The sequence below is a fragment of the Balaenoptera physalus genome (genome assembly GCF_965194825.1).
Source record: "Balaenoptera physalus genome assembly, chromosome: 1".
Lineage (NCBI taxonomy): Eukaryota > Metazoa > Chordata > Mammalia > Artiodactyla > Balaenopteridae > Balaenoptera > Balaenoptera physalus.
In genome coordinates, this window is record NC_138882.1 from 99,669,354 (window position 1) to 99,687,626 (window position 18,273).

Below are 18,273 nucleotides of genomic sequence, written 5' to 3' on the forward strand. Positions count from 1 at the left end.
GACTCCAGGGCCCATCTACCATGAACCCAATACCTTACCAGATGCCTGAAATAATTTCTAATCCTCACAAAAACCTTATGAGCTGGATATTGCTTTTTTTACTACTAAGAAAACAAAGTTAGAGAGGATAAATGACTTGCCCAAGGTCATACAGCTGGGAGCTGTGGAGCCAGTGTCCAAATCTGAAGCCTATATATTTCCTCCGTTCCACTCTACCCTACAGCCTCTGATTCGGCAGAGCTTGGAAGGGGGCCTCTGAAGAGAAGGGAAACTGACCCTGATAAACACCTAGTATATTGTTGATGTTTTTACACAAGCACCTCATTTAATCCTCACAAACACTCCATTAAGAGGGTATAATTAGCTCCAAGGAGAAAATCAAGCTCAGAGAGTGCAGTGACTTGCCCAAGACCATACAGCTACAAGCAGTAAAATGAGGAATCATCTTCACTACTGGCTCCGGAGGACTTGCGCTTTCTACTGGAGTGTACCATCTACAACGCCCCCTCTGCAGGCTTTGTGATTGCACTTTGTTCCCAACCCAAGGCTCCCTCTGTGCTTCAGGAGACTCACCTCTATGGATGGCATCACAGGGCTCCTTGCCCTCTGCCTTCCGCTTTGGGTTAGACGAACAGGAAGCTTCGGGAGGAGATCAGAAGCCATCCGAGAAAGATCAGGGTATTTGTTCCGCTTGCTCTCTCCCTCCTTTGCTTTGATCCTACAGCTCCCCCTCCTCGCACAGTTCCAGCTCTCCCTGGGTCCCCGAGAACACTATTTCAGGCTTGGGGGTGGGAACAGCTTCCTGCTGTTGCTCGTCTCCAGCTGCCTCAACCTTCCTTGCTGAGTCCCTTAATGCTGTCACACCCCTGCAAATGGTCCCTTCATCACTTACTTTCATCATCCCAGTTAAGCGTCTTTCTGTTTCCTGCTGGGGCCTGACCAAGTCTCCTAATGTCCATCTGAGGCTGCTCCTCTTGGTCTACTTGGAAGGAAGGCCAATGGTTTCTTTGCGGGTCAGATAGGTCCAGGGCTTTCCCAGACGAATTAGTTATGGGCAGGACAGTGGGCAGGCCCTGGAGGCAGGCTCCTGATATTGTCCTTGCCTCTGTCCATCTGGAACTGCAGCTTGGGACAGCTCAACCTTTCCACTTCCTCATCGTTAGTATGTGGGTTTCAACTAGAGGTTCTCTCTTAACTGGAGGGTAAAGGACTTGCCGATCCTGCACAGCAAGGCAATGATGTGAGGACGAGAACTCCTGGCTTTTAAATCAGTTACTGTTCTCTGCTTTACTCTGCAGTGTTTGCCTTCACAGCTCAATAACTATTTCACCAGTGGTGACTCAAAATAATCACCCCCTCCATGCCATACCAGACAGCTTAGGACCTGAAAATGGTCACCGCTCTTTGACATATTCTGCCACTTTGCCTTCCCAGGTCCCCAGCCTCTGGCTTTCCTCACATGGGAGAGCTGGTTAAAAGTCAGCATTCCCAGAACTGAATGGTGAGAAGCTCGGGGAGAAAGGAAGAAGCCTGATCTCTCCCCAGTGGTGTGTGTACCAAGAGAAGATGAACGTGATGCTCTGGGAGTTCAGCTATCTCCTGGGAGAGAAATGCCTCCGTTGATTACATTTCCGTTCTGGAAAACATGGTCCTTGGAATAGTGCTTAGCTGATCCTGGCACTGGGCTGTGAAAGCTAAATTGCCTCTGCCCCCAACTCATCCCTCCCACGTGGTGGATTTGGAGAAAGAGCTGGATTTGGAGAGGTTGAGGAGGAAGGGGGTCCCAGGACATGGCAGGGGGAGGAGGGTGGGCTGGAGGTAGAGCATGTGAAGACATGGTGGTGTGGGGTTATGCCCCTGGCACTCCTGGGGGGGAATAGAAGGGCCCGTGCGGGACTGCACAGGGGCTTAAGAGGTGGGCACAAAGTCAGAGCCCTCTTGGCCCAGGCACCGTCCATGGAAGGTAATGTCGATTCAGCATTGCCCCTCTGCTTCCCACTCAGAACAAACATTCTTTCCTGTTTACACATTAGGGCGTCATGTCTGGAGGAGATGGAGAGGAGAGCCCCCTGCAGCTCCTCTAGGAAGCTCCTGGGAGGGAGTGATAGGGAACAGTTAAGACCAGGGCCAGAGAGCATGGGAGGAGAGATTATCCATCTATGCTGAGTCCCGTGGGAGGAGGGCTGCACTGCAGACAGCTGACAGTGCCAGAAGCTGGGGGCAGAGGGCACATGGCAGGAGACAGGAGGAGGAGCTGCACTTCACATCTAAGAGGAGGAGGTACTGGCCCTCTGTTTCCCTTTGGGCTTTTGTTGTTTAACTGAGTGATTCCTGGCCCCGGGGCAACACAGAGCATTTCTCTGGCATGCACTAGAGATGTCACTTAATTGCCTTCAGATTCTGCTTGGGGTTTTTCCCTCTGAATTTCACCAAATGGTCCAGGTTTACCCTGACTGCCATTTTAGTGTGTTTTATTTTCTCTGCCACCTCCCAGAGGTCCCCAGAAGCTGCACACCTTTCTGTAAGCCCCAGGGTGAGCCTCCCTCTGAAAGTCTGGTCCAGGCCTGGGAAGATCCGCTCATGGGCTGTGATTTGGGCACCTTGCCCCCTCCCCTGCCCACATGCCCTCCTTCCTAGAGCACACAGACTCTCAGGCAGTGTCTGAGATGCCACAAAATGGAGAGAGCTAATTCCTTGGAAGAAAATGTAGGCTCCTCTTTGGGCCCTGGCTTTAAAATGCAGACTCGAGGTAGGGTAAACTGCCTTGCGGTTTAGGGTGAATTTATCAGTTAGCTTTCATTCTCTAAGAGAGACTGATCTGACAGTACCTAAAATCACCTGGAACTGCTCCACCTCTGAACACTTAATTTCAAACATGCCACTCTCTGGGTACAAATCTTCTGTCCTTTCAGCTTTTCCCTAAACCCCTTATTCTTCCTCAAGACCTTCAGCTCTCAACCCCTCTGAGTCTGTCAGCCCCTCCTGACCTCACCCCTTCCCTGACTAGGTCTCCACTCCTTGGTTGACCATTTGACCCAGCCTCTTCTATTCTTTTTTTTTTGAATTTTATTTTATTTATTTTTTTATGCAGCAGGTTCTTATTAGTTATCCATTTTATACATATGAGTGTATACATGTCAATCCCAATCTCCCAGTTCATCCCACCACCACCCTCACTGCTTCCCCCCCTTGGTGTCCATATGTTTGTTCTCTACATCTGTGTCTGTATTCCTGCCTTGCAAACCGGTTCATCTGTACCATTTTTCTAGGTTCCACATATATGCGTTAATACACAATATTTGTTTTTCTCTTTCTGACTTACTTCACTCTGTATGACAGTCTCTAGGTCCATCCACGGCTCTACAAATGACCCAATTTTGTTCCTTTTTATGGCTGAGTAATATTCCACTGTATATATGTACCACAACTTCTTTATCCATTCGTCTCTTGATGGGTATTTAGGTTGCTTCCATGACCTGGCTATTGTAAATAGTGCTGCAATGAACATTGGGGTGCACGTGTCTTTTTGAATTATGGTTTTCTCTGGGTATATGCCCAGTAGTGGGATTGCTGGGTCATATGGTAATTCTATTTTTAGTTTTTTAAGGAACCTCCATACTGTTCTCCATAGTGGCTGTATCAATTTACATTCCCACCAACAGTGCAAGAGGGTTCCCTTTTCTCCACACCCTCTCCAGCATTTGTTGTTTGTAGATTTTCTGATGATGCCCATTCTAACTGGTGTGAGGTGATACCTCATTGTAGTTTTGATTTGCATTTCTCTAATAATTAGTGATGTTGAGCAGCTTTTCATGTGCTTCTTGGCCATATGTATGTCTTCTTTGGAGAAATGTCTGTTTAGGTCTTCTGCCCATTTTTTGATTGGGATTTTTTTTAATAATGAGCTGCATGAGCTGTTTATATATTTTGGAGATTAATCCTTTGTCCGTTGATTCATTTGCAAATATTTTCTCCCATTCTGATGGTTGTCTTTTCGTCTTGTTTATAGTTTCCTTTTCTTTGCAAAAGCTTTTAAGTTTCATTAGGTCCAATTTGTTTACTTTTGTTTTCATTTCCATTACTCTAGGAGGTGGATCAAAAAAGATCTTGCTGTGATTTATGTCAAAGAGTGTTCTTCCTATGTTTTCCTCTAAGAGTTTTATAGTGTCCAGTCTTACATTTAGGTCTCTAATCCATTTTGAGTTTATTTTTGTGTATGATGTTAGGGAGTGTTCTAATTTCATTCTTTTACATGTAGCTGTCCAGTTTTCCCAGCACCACTTATTGAAGAGACTGTCTTTTCTCCATTGTATATCCTTGCCTCCTTTGTCATAGATTAGTTGACCATAGGTGCGTGGGTTTATCTCTGGGCTTTCTATTCTGTTCCACTGATCTATATTTCTGTTTTTGTGCCAGTACCATATTGTCTTGATTACTGCAGCTTTGTAGTATAGTTTGAAATCTGGGAGCCTGATTCCTCCAGCTCCATTTTTTTCCCTCAAGACTGCTTTGGCTATGCGGGGTCTTTTGTGTCTCCATACAAATTTTAAGATTTTTTGTTCTAGTTCTGTAAAAAATGCCACTGGTAATTTGATAGGGATTGCATTGAATCTGTAGATTGCTTTGGGTAGTATAGTCATTTCACAATATTGAGTCTTCCAATCCAAGAACATGGTATATCTCTCCATCTGTTTGTGTCATCTTTGATTTCTTTCATCAGTGTCTTATAGTTTTCTGAGTACAGGTCTTTTACCTCCTTAGGTAGGTTTATTCCTAGGTATTTTATTCTTTCTGTTGCAATGGTGAATGGGATTGTTTCCTTAACTTCTCTTTCTGATCTTTCATTGTTAGTGTAAAGGAATGCAAGAGATTTCTGTGCATTAATTTTGTATCCTGCAACTTTACCAGATTCATTGATTAGCTCTAGTAGTTTTCTGGTGGCATCTTTAGGATTCTCTATGTATAGTATCATGTCATCTGCAAACAGTGACAGTTTTACTTCTTCTTTTCCAATTTGTATTCCTTTTATTTCTTTTTCTTCTCTGATTGCCGTGGCTATGACCCAGCCTCTTGTAATCTGGCCCTGTGTTAGTGTCCTAGGGCTGCTGTAACAAAGTACCATAAGCTGGGGGGGATGGGGGGGAGGTGTCTTAAAACAATGGGAAACTTATTGTCTCACAGTTCTAGAGGCCAGAAGTCCAAAATCAAGGTGTTGGCAGTGCCACGCTCCCTCTGAAGGCTCTAGGGGAAAATCTTTCCTTGCCTCCTCCAGCTCCTGGTGGTTCCTGGTGTCTCTTGGCTTGTAGCAGCATAACTCCAGTTTCTGCCTCATCTTCACACGGCCTTCTTCTGTGTGCATCCTTTTCTGTCTCTTATAAGGACACCAGTCATTGGATTTAGGGCCCACTCTAATCTAGTATGACCTCATCTCAATTCTTACCTAATTGCATCTGCAAAGACCCTATATCCAAACAAGGTCACATTCTGAGGTTCTGGGTGGACACGAATTTGGGGAGGACACTATTAGACCCACTACACACCCCCTTTTTCCTTCTGCTGCACCTGCCTTCCAAATCCCCATGCTTGGCTCATGACCACAGTCAGGATCTCCCTTAACCTTGGGGCTGCTGAGCCCACTCCTTAGCTCCTCCCACTCTTCACTGCTGGCTTCCACAGCCTCTTCTCTCCTTTTCCTCAGGAACCAGACTTCAGAGAGATAATGGAGCTCAGTGAGCAGGAACTCCCTCGACCTCCAGCCCTAGGGCCCTAAAAATTATCCATCTTTTCACCTTTCCCACCTTCCTTCCACACATTTAAGGCTCTAGGCATCCCTCCACTTCTCAGAGGTTCATTCAGATCTTTACAACACTTGCCTGATCTACAGTAAATTATCCTGACTATATTTTTCTGCTTCCACATTCATCCCACTCTTATCTCTCCTCTCATTCCACTCTGCTGCTTAAAAGCCATTCATTCATTCATTCATTCACTTATTTATTAAGCACCTACTATCTGCCAGCCATTATGTTAGCTCCTGCCACCACTCTGGCCTCATTTGCTGCAACCAGTGAAATCATTGCCAGAAAGAGCTTTCCATGGCTTTGCCATAGGATAAAGTTCACTTTCTTAGGTTGTGGATAACGCCCTTAATATGTGACCCCACCTACCCTTGACCTGTGTCTCCCATAGCTCACACATCTAGCCAGGCCAAGCTGCACTCTTATACTTGCACACCATGGTGCTTTTCCTCTGATTGAAATGCCTCTGCCTCCTGTCTGCCTGGAAAACTAGTCATCTCCAAAGATTCTGTGCTAATGTTACCACCTCCCAAGAGCCTTCCTGGACAATCCTGTCCTGGACCCCCTATTTTTTGCCACGTAAAACTCTTACTGCACGAATCATACTGCCTTTTGATGATTTGAGAGACATGTCTCTCTCTTTTCCCTTGGAGTCCAGGACAATATTTTATTCATTTTTATATCCTCTGTATCTGGAATATGTTTTAATAAATGTTTAAGTTTTTCATAAAAGAGATGGTGGAAGTCTCAATTCAGCTGAGCGCTGAATCTGCATAAAAGAGTTAGAACCTCTCCATCTCACCCCATCCCCTGCACCTGACCCCACTGTGCATTCTCCTTAGCTGCCCACTGCCAAGGGGGGGTCCAATGGGTTAATGGGGTTGAACTGTGTCCTCCCAAATTCATATGTTGAAGTCCTAACTCTCAGTATCTAGAATATGACTTTATTTAGAAATAGTCTTTGCAGATGTAATCAGTTAAGATGAGGTCATACTGGAGTAGGGTGGGCCCCTAATCCAATATGACAGGTGACTCTACAAAAAGGAGGCATTTGGACATAAGCACACACACAGGGAGAATGCCTTGTGGAGTTGAAGGTGATGCTGGCACATGCCATACAACACCAAAGATTGCCAGCAAACCACCAGAAGCTAGGGGAGAGGCATGGAACAGACCCTCCCTGTTCCATGCCTCAGAACCAACCCTGAGGTGGCCCTGATCTGGGACTTCTAGCTTCCAGAACTGTGAGAAGATAAATTTCTATTGTTTAAGCCACTCCTTTTATGGCATTTTGTTACCCCAGACCTAGGAATCTAACACAGGAGATTAAAGTGCTCAGAGAAAACACTGCCTTTGATTTCCATAGCAAAGCCCTTCATCTTTCATACCCATGTGCCATTTGATCCCCCATAAACCTGTGAGGTGCTGTCCTTGGTTACTATTCTCCCTACCTTCAGATGAAAAAGCTGAAGCTCAAGAGGGGCAAAGCCATTTGGCTTACAGTTTTCCCTGGGTTGTTTTTTTTTTTTTTTAATGGGCAGCAACAGACTTCAATTTTGGTCTCTTTCCACTACTACATCAGGCTGCCTTAAGGCAGCTTTGAAATGTCCAAAATATTATGTGATTTGTGAAGTTGTTATCATTATTCATGAATAACAACATGCGGTTAGTCTTCTCCAGGAGGGCCGGGCCTTCAAGGCTAAAGCCTGTTGTACTCACAAAACAGCTCCATAGATCCTGTAGGACCTCTTTCAAGGCCCCCAAGAGCAGGGGACTGTTGAGCCATCTGAGCTCCTAGAACCACTGTGTGCCCACCCTGCCCCAAGCTAAGGACCTGGGGAAGGCATTCACCCAGGCTACACTTGCTCTCCCCACCCTGACCAGAGGAGCTTCCCCAAAGAGTGGCCATTTCTCTCTTCTGAAGAAGGAGTTCTGGAGACCAGCCCAGGCCTGCTCTTATACCTCAGGGTCACATCTCACCCAGACAACCCCCAACCATTCTCTTAGGCCCAGTGACCCTCTCCCAATGGGATTTCCTTCTTAAAGCTGCCATCACCCACTCTCATGCCCGAGACTCTCCTACTCACTCCACCCTGTGGCTGCAAGGGAGCCAGAGTCCCCAGTGACCCCGTCCTCTTGTTACCGAACTGGACTCGGGTCCGCTTGCCCCAGTGTAGGAAAGCCAATCTACTGACCCCGCAGTTGTGGTGAAGGAAAGTACAGCATTTATTTATTGTAGGGCACCAAGCAAGGGGAACAGGCAGCTAGTGCTCAAAAGACCCGAGCTCCCCAGTGACTTTCCGGCAAGAGTTTTTAAAGGCAGCATTAGTGGTGAGGGTCGCAGGGCACATGATCAGCTTCTGGACATTTTTCTGATTGCTTGGTGGTGAGGTAACAGAGTGATGCTTTGGGAATCTTAATCATCCACCTTTCGGTTCCAACTAGTCTGGGATCTACGTGCTGGTGGTTAGCATGTCGTCACCATCCTCCACCAGCTAGGGGTCTTAGTTTCTGCAGGACAACTCAAAGATATGCACCAGATTGTTATGTATATTCCTTGAGGCGGAACTAGGAGTCCTATGACTCTACCGTTCTAATTCTTAACGGCTTGAGCCTGCTCTTTGGAACTTGGGGAAGGTCAAACAAGAAGCAGGGGACAGACATGGAGGGGCTTATACCCAGGAAGGCCCCACAGGGTCCTGCTCAGTTTCAGTCCCCCCTCTTCTTTGATGCTCCTCAATGCTGAGGGGAACAGGGGTGGGATAAGAAAGAAAATAAAGGTTTGGATAGCGAGGTTAATCATAAACTCCGCAGGGGAACTCAGTTTTAGGGGACTGGGTTTCACTTTCTGTCCCTAAAGACAGGCACACAAGCCATTTTTCTCTTTTACTGTGGATCACTGCATGGAAATAGAGGGTGAATGATTAAAGTAACAACCATGGGGATGTTCCAAAGCTTTAAAAAATTTTCCTGACGCCCAATTGGACCTCTGATTTTCTTGCTGGACTGACAACAGCAAACAGTACTTGGAATCTTGGTTTTATTCCTTGGCATGCACCCCATCAGACCCATTTTTTAATGAAGAGAGAAGGAAGATGCCATCAAGGTAGGCTGCTAGCTGCCAGCCAGGGCTACTCCAATGGCCACCTGTCTGTGAAGGCATGTGATTTCTGGGGCTTTCAAGATTGGGTTGTAGGGGAGCAGAATTTGCCACCATAAAACACGTCTCTTTGGCATATTGTTTTAAACTGTTGATTTTCTGAGAAACAGCAGACACGGGAAGGGCTCTGAAAACCAAGTAGGAATTGGCCTTTTATAAGAAACATTTATATGTATAAGGGAAATCTCCATTTGTAAGGATGTCTCCTGCTCTATACTTAGAAGAGGAGGTTGACCAAATCTCTAGAAACTCTCATCAGTGGAGAAAGCTATGACTTATATCTGCATAACAACCTTTCCCTTGTTTACTGTGCTTTTCCTGGTAACCTCCCATAACTGACTCTAGCCACCCTCAACATCCTCTTTTATCTTTAGCTGAGGATGATATTTAAGGTGAGGGCTTTGGCCATTTTGGTGAGTTAACTCAGCTTTCCTGGGTCTCTTTCATGTATACATGTTATTAAACTTTGTTTGATTTCCTCCTGTCAATCTGTCTCATGTCAATTGAATTCTTAGGCCAGCCAGAAGAACCTAGAAGGGAAGAGGAAATCTCTTCCAATTTCCCTGACAATCGGCAACGAAGGTGGAATGCAACTTTACAGGCTGTGTTGCAGGAAAGAAAGTGGGGCCAGAGAGGATGGTCACATCCCAGGTCTCAGGCAAGCCCTTGCAACAGCCACTGAGTGTGGGTTCTTGGCTTTGCACAGGAAAGAATTCAAGAGCGAGCCATGATAAAGTAAAAGAAGGTTTATTCAGGGAGATACTCCATAAACAGAATGTGGGCCATTTCAGAAGGCAAGCAGCACCAGGGTCCGGGGTTGTTAGTTTTTATAGGGGTGGGTAATTTCATAGGCTAATGAATGGGAGGAGTATTCCAGCTATTTTGGGGAAGGGGTGGGGATTTCCAGGAATTGGGCCACCGCCCACTTTTTGACCTTTTATAGTTGGCCTTGGAACTGTCATAGCACCTGTGGGTGTATCATTTAGCTTCCTGATGTGTTACAATGAGCGTATACTGAGGCTCAAGGTCTAGTGGAAGTCGACTCATCTGCCACCTTGGACCTAGTTGGTTTTAACCAGTTTATGTCGTGTCTTCAATGGCTATGTCATTCTTTTAAAGGTTGTGCCCTGCCCCTTCCTATCTCAGCCGGACACTACTCGCCCCAAAGCTGCTGCAGTTAAGAAATCCTAGAACAACTAACAAAAGCCGACAGAAGGTAAGAATTCTTACCATGTCAATCAGTCTCCCGGATCTCTGCCTGCAGGGTCTGTTGAAATGAGAATGGTAAGAGTTTTTCTCTTTTTAAAATTAGATTAGTGGAAGAAAATAGTTGTAGGGCCAGTTCCTTGGACTCTTGGTTTGAAATCTGATAGAGTACCCTTGGTTTGTTGATTCTCCTCCTCCCAGAGATGGTCACTGTCTTTTTGTGTCCTTTGTCATAAAGAGGAAAACCATAGGTCTGATTAGGTTTTCCTTTCATTTTGTTATATGTCCTGGGAACTTGACCTGTTGACCAGTGAGGATATTATTCTCTCCAGTCTCCGCCATCTGGCAGGTGTGCGTACTGGTGTGCACTTGGCAGTCAGTTGAATAGACTGGGATCCCGAGCTGACTGTTCTTTGTCCAACCGTGTCAGCTCTCAGGGGAGTTTGTCACAAGGGATCTCAGTCCATAAGGGGCCTTTGTGGTCTCAGCCTTTGTTGTTTCCACTTGTACATGGAAGGTCTTCACTGTCTTAGACTATCCTTGGGAATGAACTTTCTGGATCTTACGAGGGCTGCATCCTTTGCACTCTCTTGTGAGATGCCTCTTATGTCCTTGGTTAAGCCATAAAAAGGCTTATTGGTTTGAGTAGCTATTAAGATACTACTTGTCAGTGGCCAGACAATGGATTCTTTGAATTGGAAAGACTTCTAAATTGTCAAAATTTTAGAGAATGCTCATCTTAACCAATTGTACCTATTTTAATTGTTATGCAAAATCCCCCAAAGGCTTAAAATGTTCAAAATAGCTTCATTGAAGGATTTGTTGTAGAAAGCTAATGAAAGATTAAAGATATAATAGGTCCCTAAAACAAAAAAACTGTAAGACTGATGTAACTACTGCTCCCCTCCATCCTCCTTTGCGTACTCATTCTAGTAATTGTCTGAAGTGCCTTTCTGCTTTGAAGACTATTGAAAGGGTACCTTTAGAAATGGGATCACATGAGGCTGTAGGTGATTCTCTTCAGGTCAAAGGCCAAACTGAGGACCATAGTTAAAGTCTTAAACCCAAGGAGGAGCCTCAAAATTTTCTGTAAATGGATTACCAAGATGAGAGGCCACTGGTCTATCATTTAGGTGGCCACCCAATTCTTTGAGGAATTAAAAACAGCTGTCCTTGATTTTACAAATCTAGTCTTTACTGGACCAGAGGTGTGGCTCCAGAAACAATTCAAAGCCCACGTGTCCTTTTTACCACTCCCAAAACCTCCCCTATTTATCTTAAGAGGCATGTAAGTATTGAAAAAAAAAAAAAAAAAATTCTGGCCTTAAGGGAACAAAAGTCCTCCTAGGAGGAACTTCTGTTTCTCTCCCTATACCTTTGAGATGTAAATGTTCTACCTGGTCTTCTCCAGGAACTCTTATTCAGGCCAGCTCTTTAAAATGCAAATTTCAGGAAGGTAACTCTTATCAAAAGAAATAACAAAAGCGGGATGGGTTATTGAAACTTGACTTGTCAAGGACAAATATAAATCGTTAAGTGTCTTCTCCATAAATGTTAGTAAAGAGGGTTTAAAAATCTAAACAAATGACCTTGATTTGTCCCATCTTCCAGAAATCCAATTTGAATTCAACCTCTACTGTAACTGATGGGTTTTGTATTATTGTATCTGATTCATGGCTGAAATTTTGGAATGGGACTGTGCGGTCTCTTTGCATCTGTCTGTGTGTTTGTATGTGTCTATATACATGTGCTATAGATGTGTGGTAATTTATACCTGTAGATGGTATTGCCAAAATTAATTTGTAAAAGAGTTCTATTTTGCTGGCTTAAAGAAAATTAAGTGCCTATATAAATTCTCAGAAATATAAAAGAAACTAACCCAAATGAATTCCAGCTTCATGTGATCTGGGAAAATATTAAAGCTAGTCTAAGTTTCTTGGTTCAATGCAGACACGTCTTTAGAGTCATCAACATTAAGTATAATACTTTTATTGTACCTAGGTTTACTGGAAGTCAATAAGATCATGTTACCTCTGTTACAAAATTTGTCAGGAAGAAAAATAGCTTAGGATGATGGTTGACTTTAATGTCTCATGAAGTTTTCATGGGTAATCTAAACATAATTGTTGGGAAGAAATAAAATAAATAAATGTAAATGGGTTAAGAGTTTTTAGGTGAATTCTTTAAGAATAATTATGTTTTGTGGTGTGTCTACTTAAAAATAGTTTCTTCTCTTTTTGGTAACTTAAAACTTTAGAGTTTGCTAAGTTAAATGATGGAAATTTGTTGAACGTCTAGATCATTTCCAAATAAGATAAAATACTGAAACATTAATTGCTAAATAAGTCTAAGTTTACCTATTTTTGCCTTATTATAGAAAAACTAAAGATATTTGGGTTTATTGGAAACATGTCTTGTACCACATTGGAAAAAATATGCTATTGAGGAAATGTATGTTTTTAGAAATTATGAGACATATTCGTATTGTCAATCAAGAAAAAATGAAGGTATAGCAGTTTACAATTGCTTACTTCTTAGTTTTCACTAGAAATTAATGTTTCTAAGGGTTAAAAATTCTAATTAGTGTATGTAATTAAAAGTACTAATTAATAAGAAAACATTCATATGCAAGGGAAAAAAAGGTTTAAGGAATGGAAACGCATTTTGTTAAGGGAAAAGAAAGTTTGTCCCATAGAGAGAGTAATTAAAAAAAGAGAGAAAGGGAAAGCACAGGACAAAATCAGAAGGTAAAAAAGGAAGTTATAGAAGGTTTGTGAAAAAGGAACCCTGAGGAAAAAGTCAAGCTGCTTAAGACTGGAACGAATTTAAGTGAGTGAGTGAATTTTCTTTTTTTACTTTTTTATTTTTGGCCATGCTGCACAGTGCATGGGATCTTAGTTCCCTGACCTGTGCCCCCCTGCCGTGGAAGTGCAGAGCCCTAACCACTGGACTGCCAGGGAATTCCCGAGTGAGTGAATTTTAATATCAAAAGTAAGCTGGTGCAAAGCTGGAATTTTATTTTCTCTGTTGAGAGGACAAAGTTTTCTTGAACTATTGCTCTGCCTTTAATAACAGATTGTAAAAGCTTCTTTACCTTTTAAGTAATCTGTTGTAACTTTCTGTACTTGCCTTTGAAATCTTTTGTCACTTGGTTGAATAGATAGCTAAGTATTGTTTAACAGTGACCTATGATCCTACTTGACCAAGTATTTTAAACCGTTTTTGATATTTTTGACAAACTTTGAAGAAATCAAATTTTAAATGAAGTGTAATTGACCTGGAAATAATTTTGAGTTTTTATAGAGGGTCCCTGCAACACCTCAAGAGATTTATTTTCTCTCCTTATCAAAGAGATATTAACTAATTAGGCTTATTTGATATGTTAAATTACATGGGAAGCATTGTCAAATGAATGATAATAAACCATCTTCGGTTATATTGTATGGGTAAATTTTATCAACATAAATGTTCTAGAAATTATATGAAATTTCTAAAATTCTGATGTCCTAGTTTAAAGCTATCAGTCATAACTCTAGTTGTTATCTTAAAATGTTGCATATCAGAGATAACCAAATTTCTTTGTCAACTGCATTATAATCAGATCTTTAACCATGCCATTTTAAGTCTTTTATTCAAGCCAAACTGAGGACTATAGCCCAGGAGACAGATTCAAGAAGCACTTGAATTGTGTTCTACCAGACTACAAAATGGAGGAGGCTTATATAGCCCCAAACTGCAAGATTTACATAAATTGTCCGAAATTAGGATTGGAGCTGGCAAGAAGTAACAGTGCTTGTTCAGCAAGGCTTGGTTGGGGTCTGAAATGATGCATAGTTACAAGGGGACACCATGAGACCATAAGGTTGCAGCTGGCAGCTGCTAGCAGATATTGTTTTGACAACTGCTGGTGGTATCCTTGAGTCTGATACAGTTTAGAAAATTCAAGTTCTCAGTGATGCAGGATCCTGTCTGAATCCACATCCACAATGGCTACCTGGCTTCATTTTGGATGCCTGAACCACAGTTACTCCATTCTGATTTTTAAATGCATTATTTTCTTCATGGTTAAAGCAGATATATAATACATGTTTGACAGGCCATAGGACAGGCTGTTCTAGTTAGCATAAAGTTCAAGTCCAATCATGTATAAGCCACAGTGACTTCCCTTTAACCTCAATATGTGAAAATTTCTTCCATCAAGGCCTATGGACCCTTCTAGAATAAAGTTTCTAGTGTATAAAAAAAAATAAATAGGATTATATAGGAAGTCAATTCCTTTGAGACAGTTATCAAAAATACTTTAAATTTTTATCATATAATATATATACTTCATTACTATCAAGCAGCATGATCTAGCCTCAGATCTAATATCTAATGTAATTTTGCAATAGTGGTGAAATATATGCTATTTCAAGATATCTAAAACAACTGTAATGTTGAAAATGCTCATGATTTCTATTGGTGACAGTCACAGGTATTGCTAATACTTCTGTAACTTGTTGCCTACATCCACCGTTGAAGTAAATGCTAAATTTTGGTTAGTGGTTAGTGAAAATAAAGGTGTAATATTTTTTTCCCATTCAATTTCATGGAACCCAGGTTAAGATCCCCTGCCCTAGGTCTATGCTTCTCAAACTTTCTTGTGCATATGAATCATCTGGGGATCTTGTTAAAATGTAGATTCTGATTCAGTAGGTCTGGGGTGGGCCTGAGGCTCTGCATTCTTTAAAATGCCCTGCGATGCTAGGCTAATGGTTCCCCAGGACAGGGACACACTCTGGGTATGAGGTGCTAGATGATGGTTACCACCCAGAACCATTATCAGGAATTTGAGAGGCAGAAGCATCAGTTGCTCTGGGCCTGACGGTGGGAGGGTGGGGTCAGGGCCTCAAGTGATTCAGTGAAGTATCACTTTATATATTCTCAGTATATCTCCTGAAGAGAATGCAGAGTATACTCTGCCTGGCAGAGCTTCAGGGAACCTGCAATCTCTTTAATGCTGGAGCCTGAGCAGAAGACCTTTCCCTTTGCCTGGCAGAAACCAGACTGGGCCAGTTAGATAAGACTTGACTAAAGGAATAACAAATGAAAAATAAATGCAGACAGTGAAACAGGACCATGCAACATGATTTCAAGATACCCTGCCCACTCAGGGATGGCCTTCAAAGACGGTCTTGTGCCTTTTCTCTGGCTGGACCTTTGGAAGTGAAAGCCCACAGGAGAGGCAGCCGTCATTATCCAAACAACCCTGGGGTTAGGTATGAACCTCTGAGTCAGATGCAGTGAGGCCTGGCCCCCTTACTACTAGTTTTGGAGGTCTGGAATTTTATTAAGGGAGATGGCAAGTTTTCCTGGTTCACTGGCCCTGCTCCCATTCCTGGTTCCCAGATGCTCCAAAATGGTGGATGCCCTCTTCAAACCCACCTTCCTGGAGCCCACAACCACACCCACTGTCCCACTCCCCAGATGGGGAATTCCCTCTGTATAGACCTAGGGTCTACCTCCTGAGTTCTGGTCTGAGAATCTTCTTTGTCCTCCTGACGGATTCTTTCATGACTTTCACCCTACTGGGGGAGATCCTCTCTCTACCCACCCACCCAACCCACAATCATGTTTGAATACAACACATTAAATTTAATAACCAAGCAAGAGAATCACACATACAGTGCAAGGGGACCTAATTTGTACCAATCTTGATTTTGCATTTGTAATCTATACCTCTCTGAAGCTGTGGTTAAGAGCATGATCTTTGCAGCCACAAAGATCTGGGCTCCAAATACACCACAGTCGAGCTGTATGACCTTAAGAATTTGATTAATTTCTCTGAGCCTCAGTGTGCTAATCTGCAAAATGGGGATAATAAAAATATCTACCTCACTGGATTGTTACATGGATTAAACAGAATGATGCTTGCAACCAGTACTCTGGCACACAGTAAATTCCCAATATTAGTTATCAATATGCTATCCTCACCTCCCACAGCAAAGTAGTTATTTTCAACATTTAAGAAAATTGTTTCTATCAGGGTGAGTATGATGCTTGTGACATAGTAGGTGCTTGATAAATGCTTTTTGAATAAATGAGGTAAGCATATTCCGTTTGGGAAAGCATCCCTTCAGGCTCCTGACTGATGACAGTCACCATAAGGAGAACTGTGATATTGTGATCTATAATAAGAAATACATGTTTGGTCTTTGTCCCATTACCTGGCACAAAGCTACTCTTGGAATTTCCTGTGACAAAAGCAATAAAGGTGTCTTTTGTTATGTTAATGAGGTGATTTTTTGAAAGCACCCAAGGAAAGGAGGCTGACTACCAGGGAAGTCAACCATGCTTGTGATTAGAGAGTTGAAACCTTCAGTCCCCTTGCCGCCCTCATCTGCAGGAAGGGGAGGAGAGGGGCTGGAGATTGAGTTCAATCACCAATGGCCAATGACTTAATCAAGCATGCCTAGGTAATGAAACCTCCATAAAAATTCCACAGGACGGGGTTTGGAGGGTGGCCCCCTCAGAGGACATGGAAGCTCTGAGCCTTTCCGCACACCTGGTGCTATGAATCTCTTCCATTTGGCTGTTCCTGAGTTGTATCATTTTACAAAAAATAAACCAGTCATCTAGTAAGTAAAATGTTTCTCTGAGTTCTGTGAGCCACTCTAGCAAATTAATTGAACTCAAGGAGGGGGTCGTTGGAACCTCCAATCTATAGCAGTGTGGTCACAAATACAGGTGACAACCCAGACTTGTGATTGGCATCTGAAGTGGGAGCTCAGGGGCAGTCTCGCGGGACTGAGCCCTTGTCGTGTGGGATCTGATCCCATCTCCAGGTAAATAGGGTCAGAATTGAGTTAAACTGTGGGAAACCAAGCTGGTGTCTGAGAATTGCTTGGAGGTGTGGGAAACTCCACCCCCCCACACACTGGAATTGGTGTCAGAATCATAAGGACACAGTCCATTCCAATACATGATCGAGATACAACACTTTATGGTCTCCCTTGATCCTCACACCTTGTGAGATCATTAATATCCCCATTTTGTCCCAAGGAGACCAAGCCTCATGGAGGTTTAGTTGCCCAAAGTAACACAGCTAGCAAGCTGTTTGAGCTAAGCCTCAAACAGACACCCAAGAGCACCCTGAAACAACATAAAAATCCTGCCTGGGGCTTCCCTGGTGGCGCAGTGGTTGAGAGTCTGCCTGCCGACGCAGGGGACACGGGTTCGAGCCCTGGTCTGGGAGGATCCCACATGCCGCGGAGCAACTGGGCCCGTGAGCCACAATTACTGAGCCTGCGCGTCTGGAGCCTGAGCTCCGCAACGGGAGAGGCCGCGACAGTGAGAGGCCCGCGCACCGCGATGAAGAGTGGCCCCCGCTCGCCGCAACTATAGAAAGCCCTCGCACAGAAATGAAGACCCAACACAGCCAAAAATTTAAAAAATAATTAATTAATTAAAAAAAAAAAATCCTGTGTGAGAGAGGGTGGCAAGGACTCTTTGTACCTATGTGCTATAGAAAGATATTCCCAGAACCTGGAGCTTAAGTCATTTTCAAGAAAGTAAAACAGCTAAAATTAACAAAAAAGGGGATACATTTAGCCATTTATAGAAAAAATCCACTCTAAATGATGCTTTGTAGATGTGTAATGAAGAGATTGGGAAATACTCAAGACCAAAAAAGGTGACCAGGACTGAAATGTAGCTAAAGAGACTTGCAGCCCAATCAGTAGTGCTGGAGCTGACTGAAAAAGGGGTATGCTAACTGAAGGTCTGTGATCTGCCTAGAGCCCTGGAAAGGGGGCAGTCAGTGTGGCTCCAGTTGCACCTTAAAGAGACACTGGCTCTGGATACAGAGACTGCTGTGGGCCCGGCATAGTTCATTACAATTTTCTAATGCCTAGACAAAATGTCCCTTTGCTCTGCACTTACTAAGCAACCTTCTTTTTTTTTCCCCCTTCCATTTTTATTGAGATATAATCGACACATAGCACTGTATAAGTTCAAGGTGCACTGCATGATGATTTGACTTACATATATCATGAAATGATTACCACAGTAAATCTAGTGAGCATCCATCATCACATACAGATACAAAAGAAAAGAAAAAAATTTTTTTCC

General features: G+C 43.2%; 1 protein-coding gene and 1 long non-coding RNA gene across 3 annotated transcripts in view; one reads left to right on the forward strand and one right to left on the reverse strand.

The window, feature by feature from the left end:
• Positions 1–12,337, forward strand: part of LOC309649154 — a 27,962-nt gene extending 15,625 nt beyond the window's left edge. The window contains exon 3 of the long non-coding RNA XR_014256965.1: positions 1,435–12,337. This is a non-coding gene — a long non-coding RNA (uncharacterized lncRNA). The remainder of the gene's footprint in view (positions 1–1,434) is intronic.
• KCNC4 (potassium voltage-gated channel subfamily C member 4) overlaps positions 9,345–18,273 on the reverse strand; it is a 75,125-nt gene continuing 66,196 nt past the window's right edge. The window contains exon 5 of one of the 2 annotated variants that reach the window (XM_082432486.1): positions 9,345–12,277. The gene's annotated coding sequence lies outside the window, so the exon portion shown is untranslated. Of the gene's footprint in view, positions 14,394–18,273 lie in introns of both variants that reach the window. The other variant, XM_082432485.1, reaches the window with a different exon arrangement.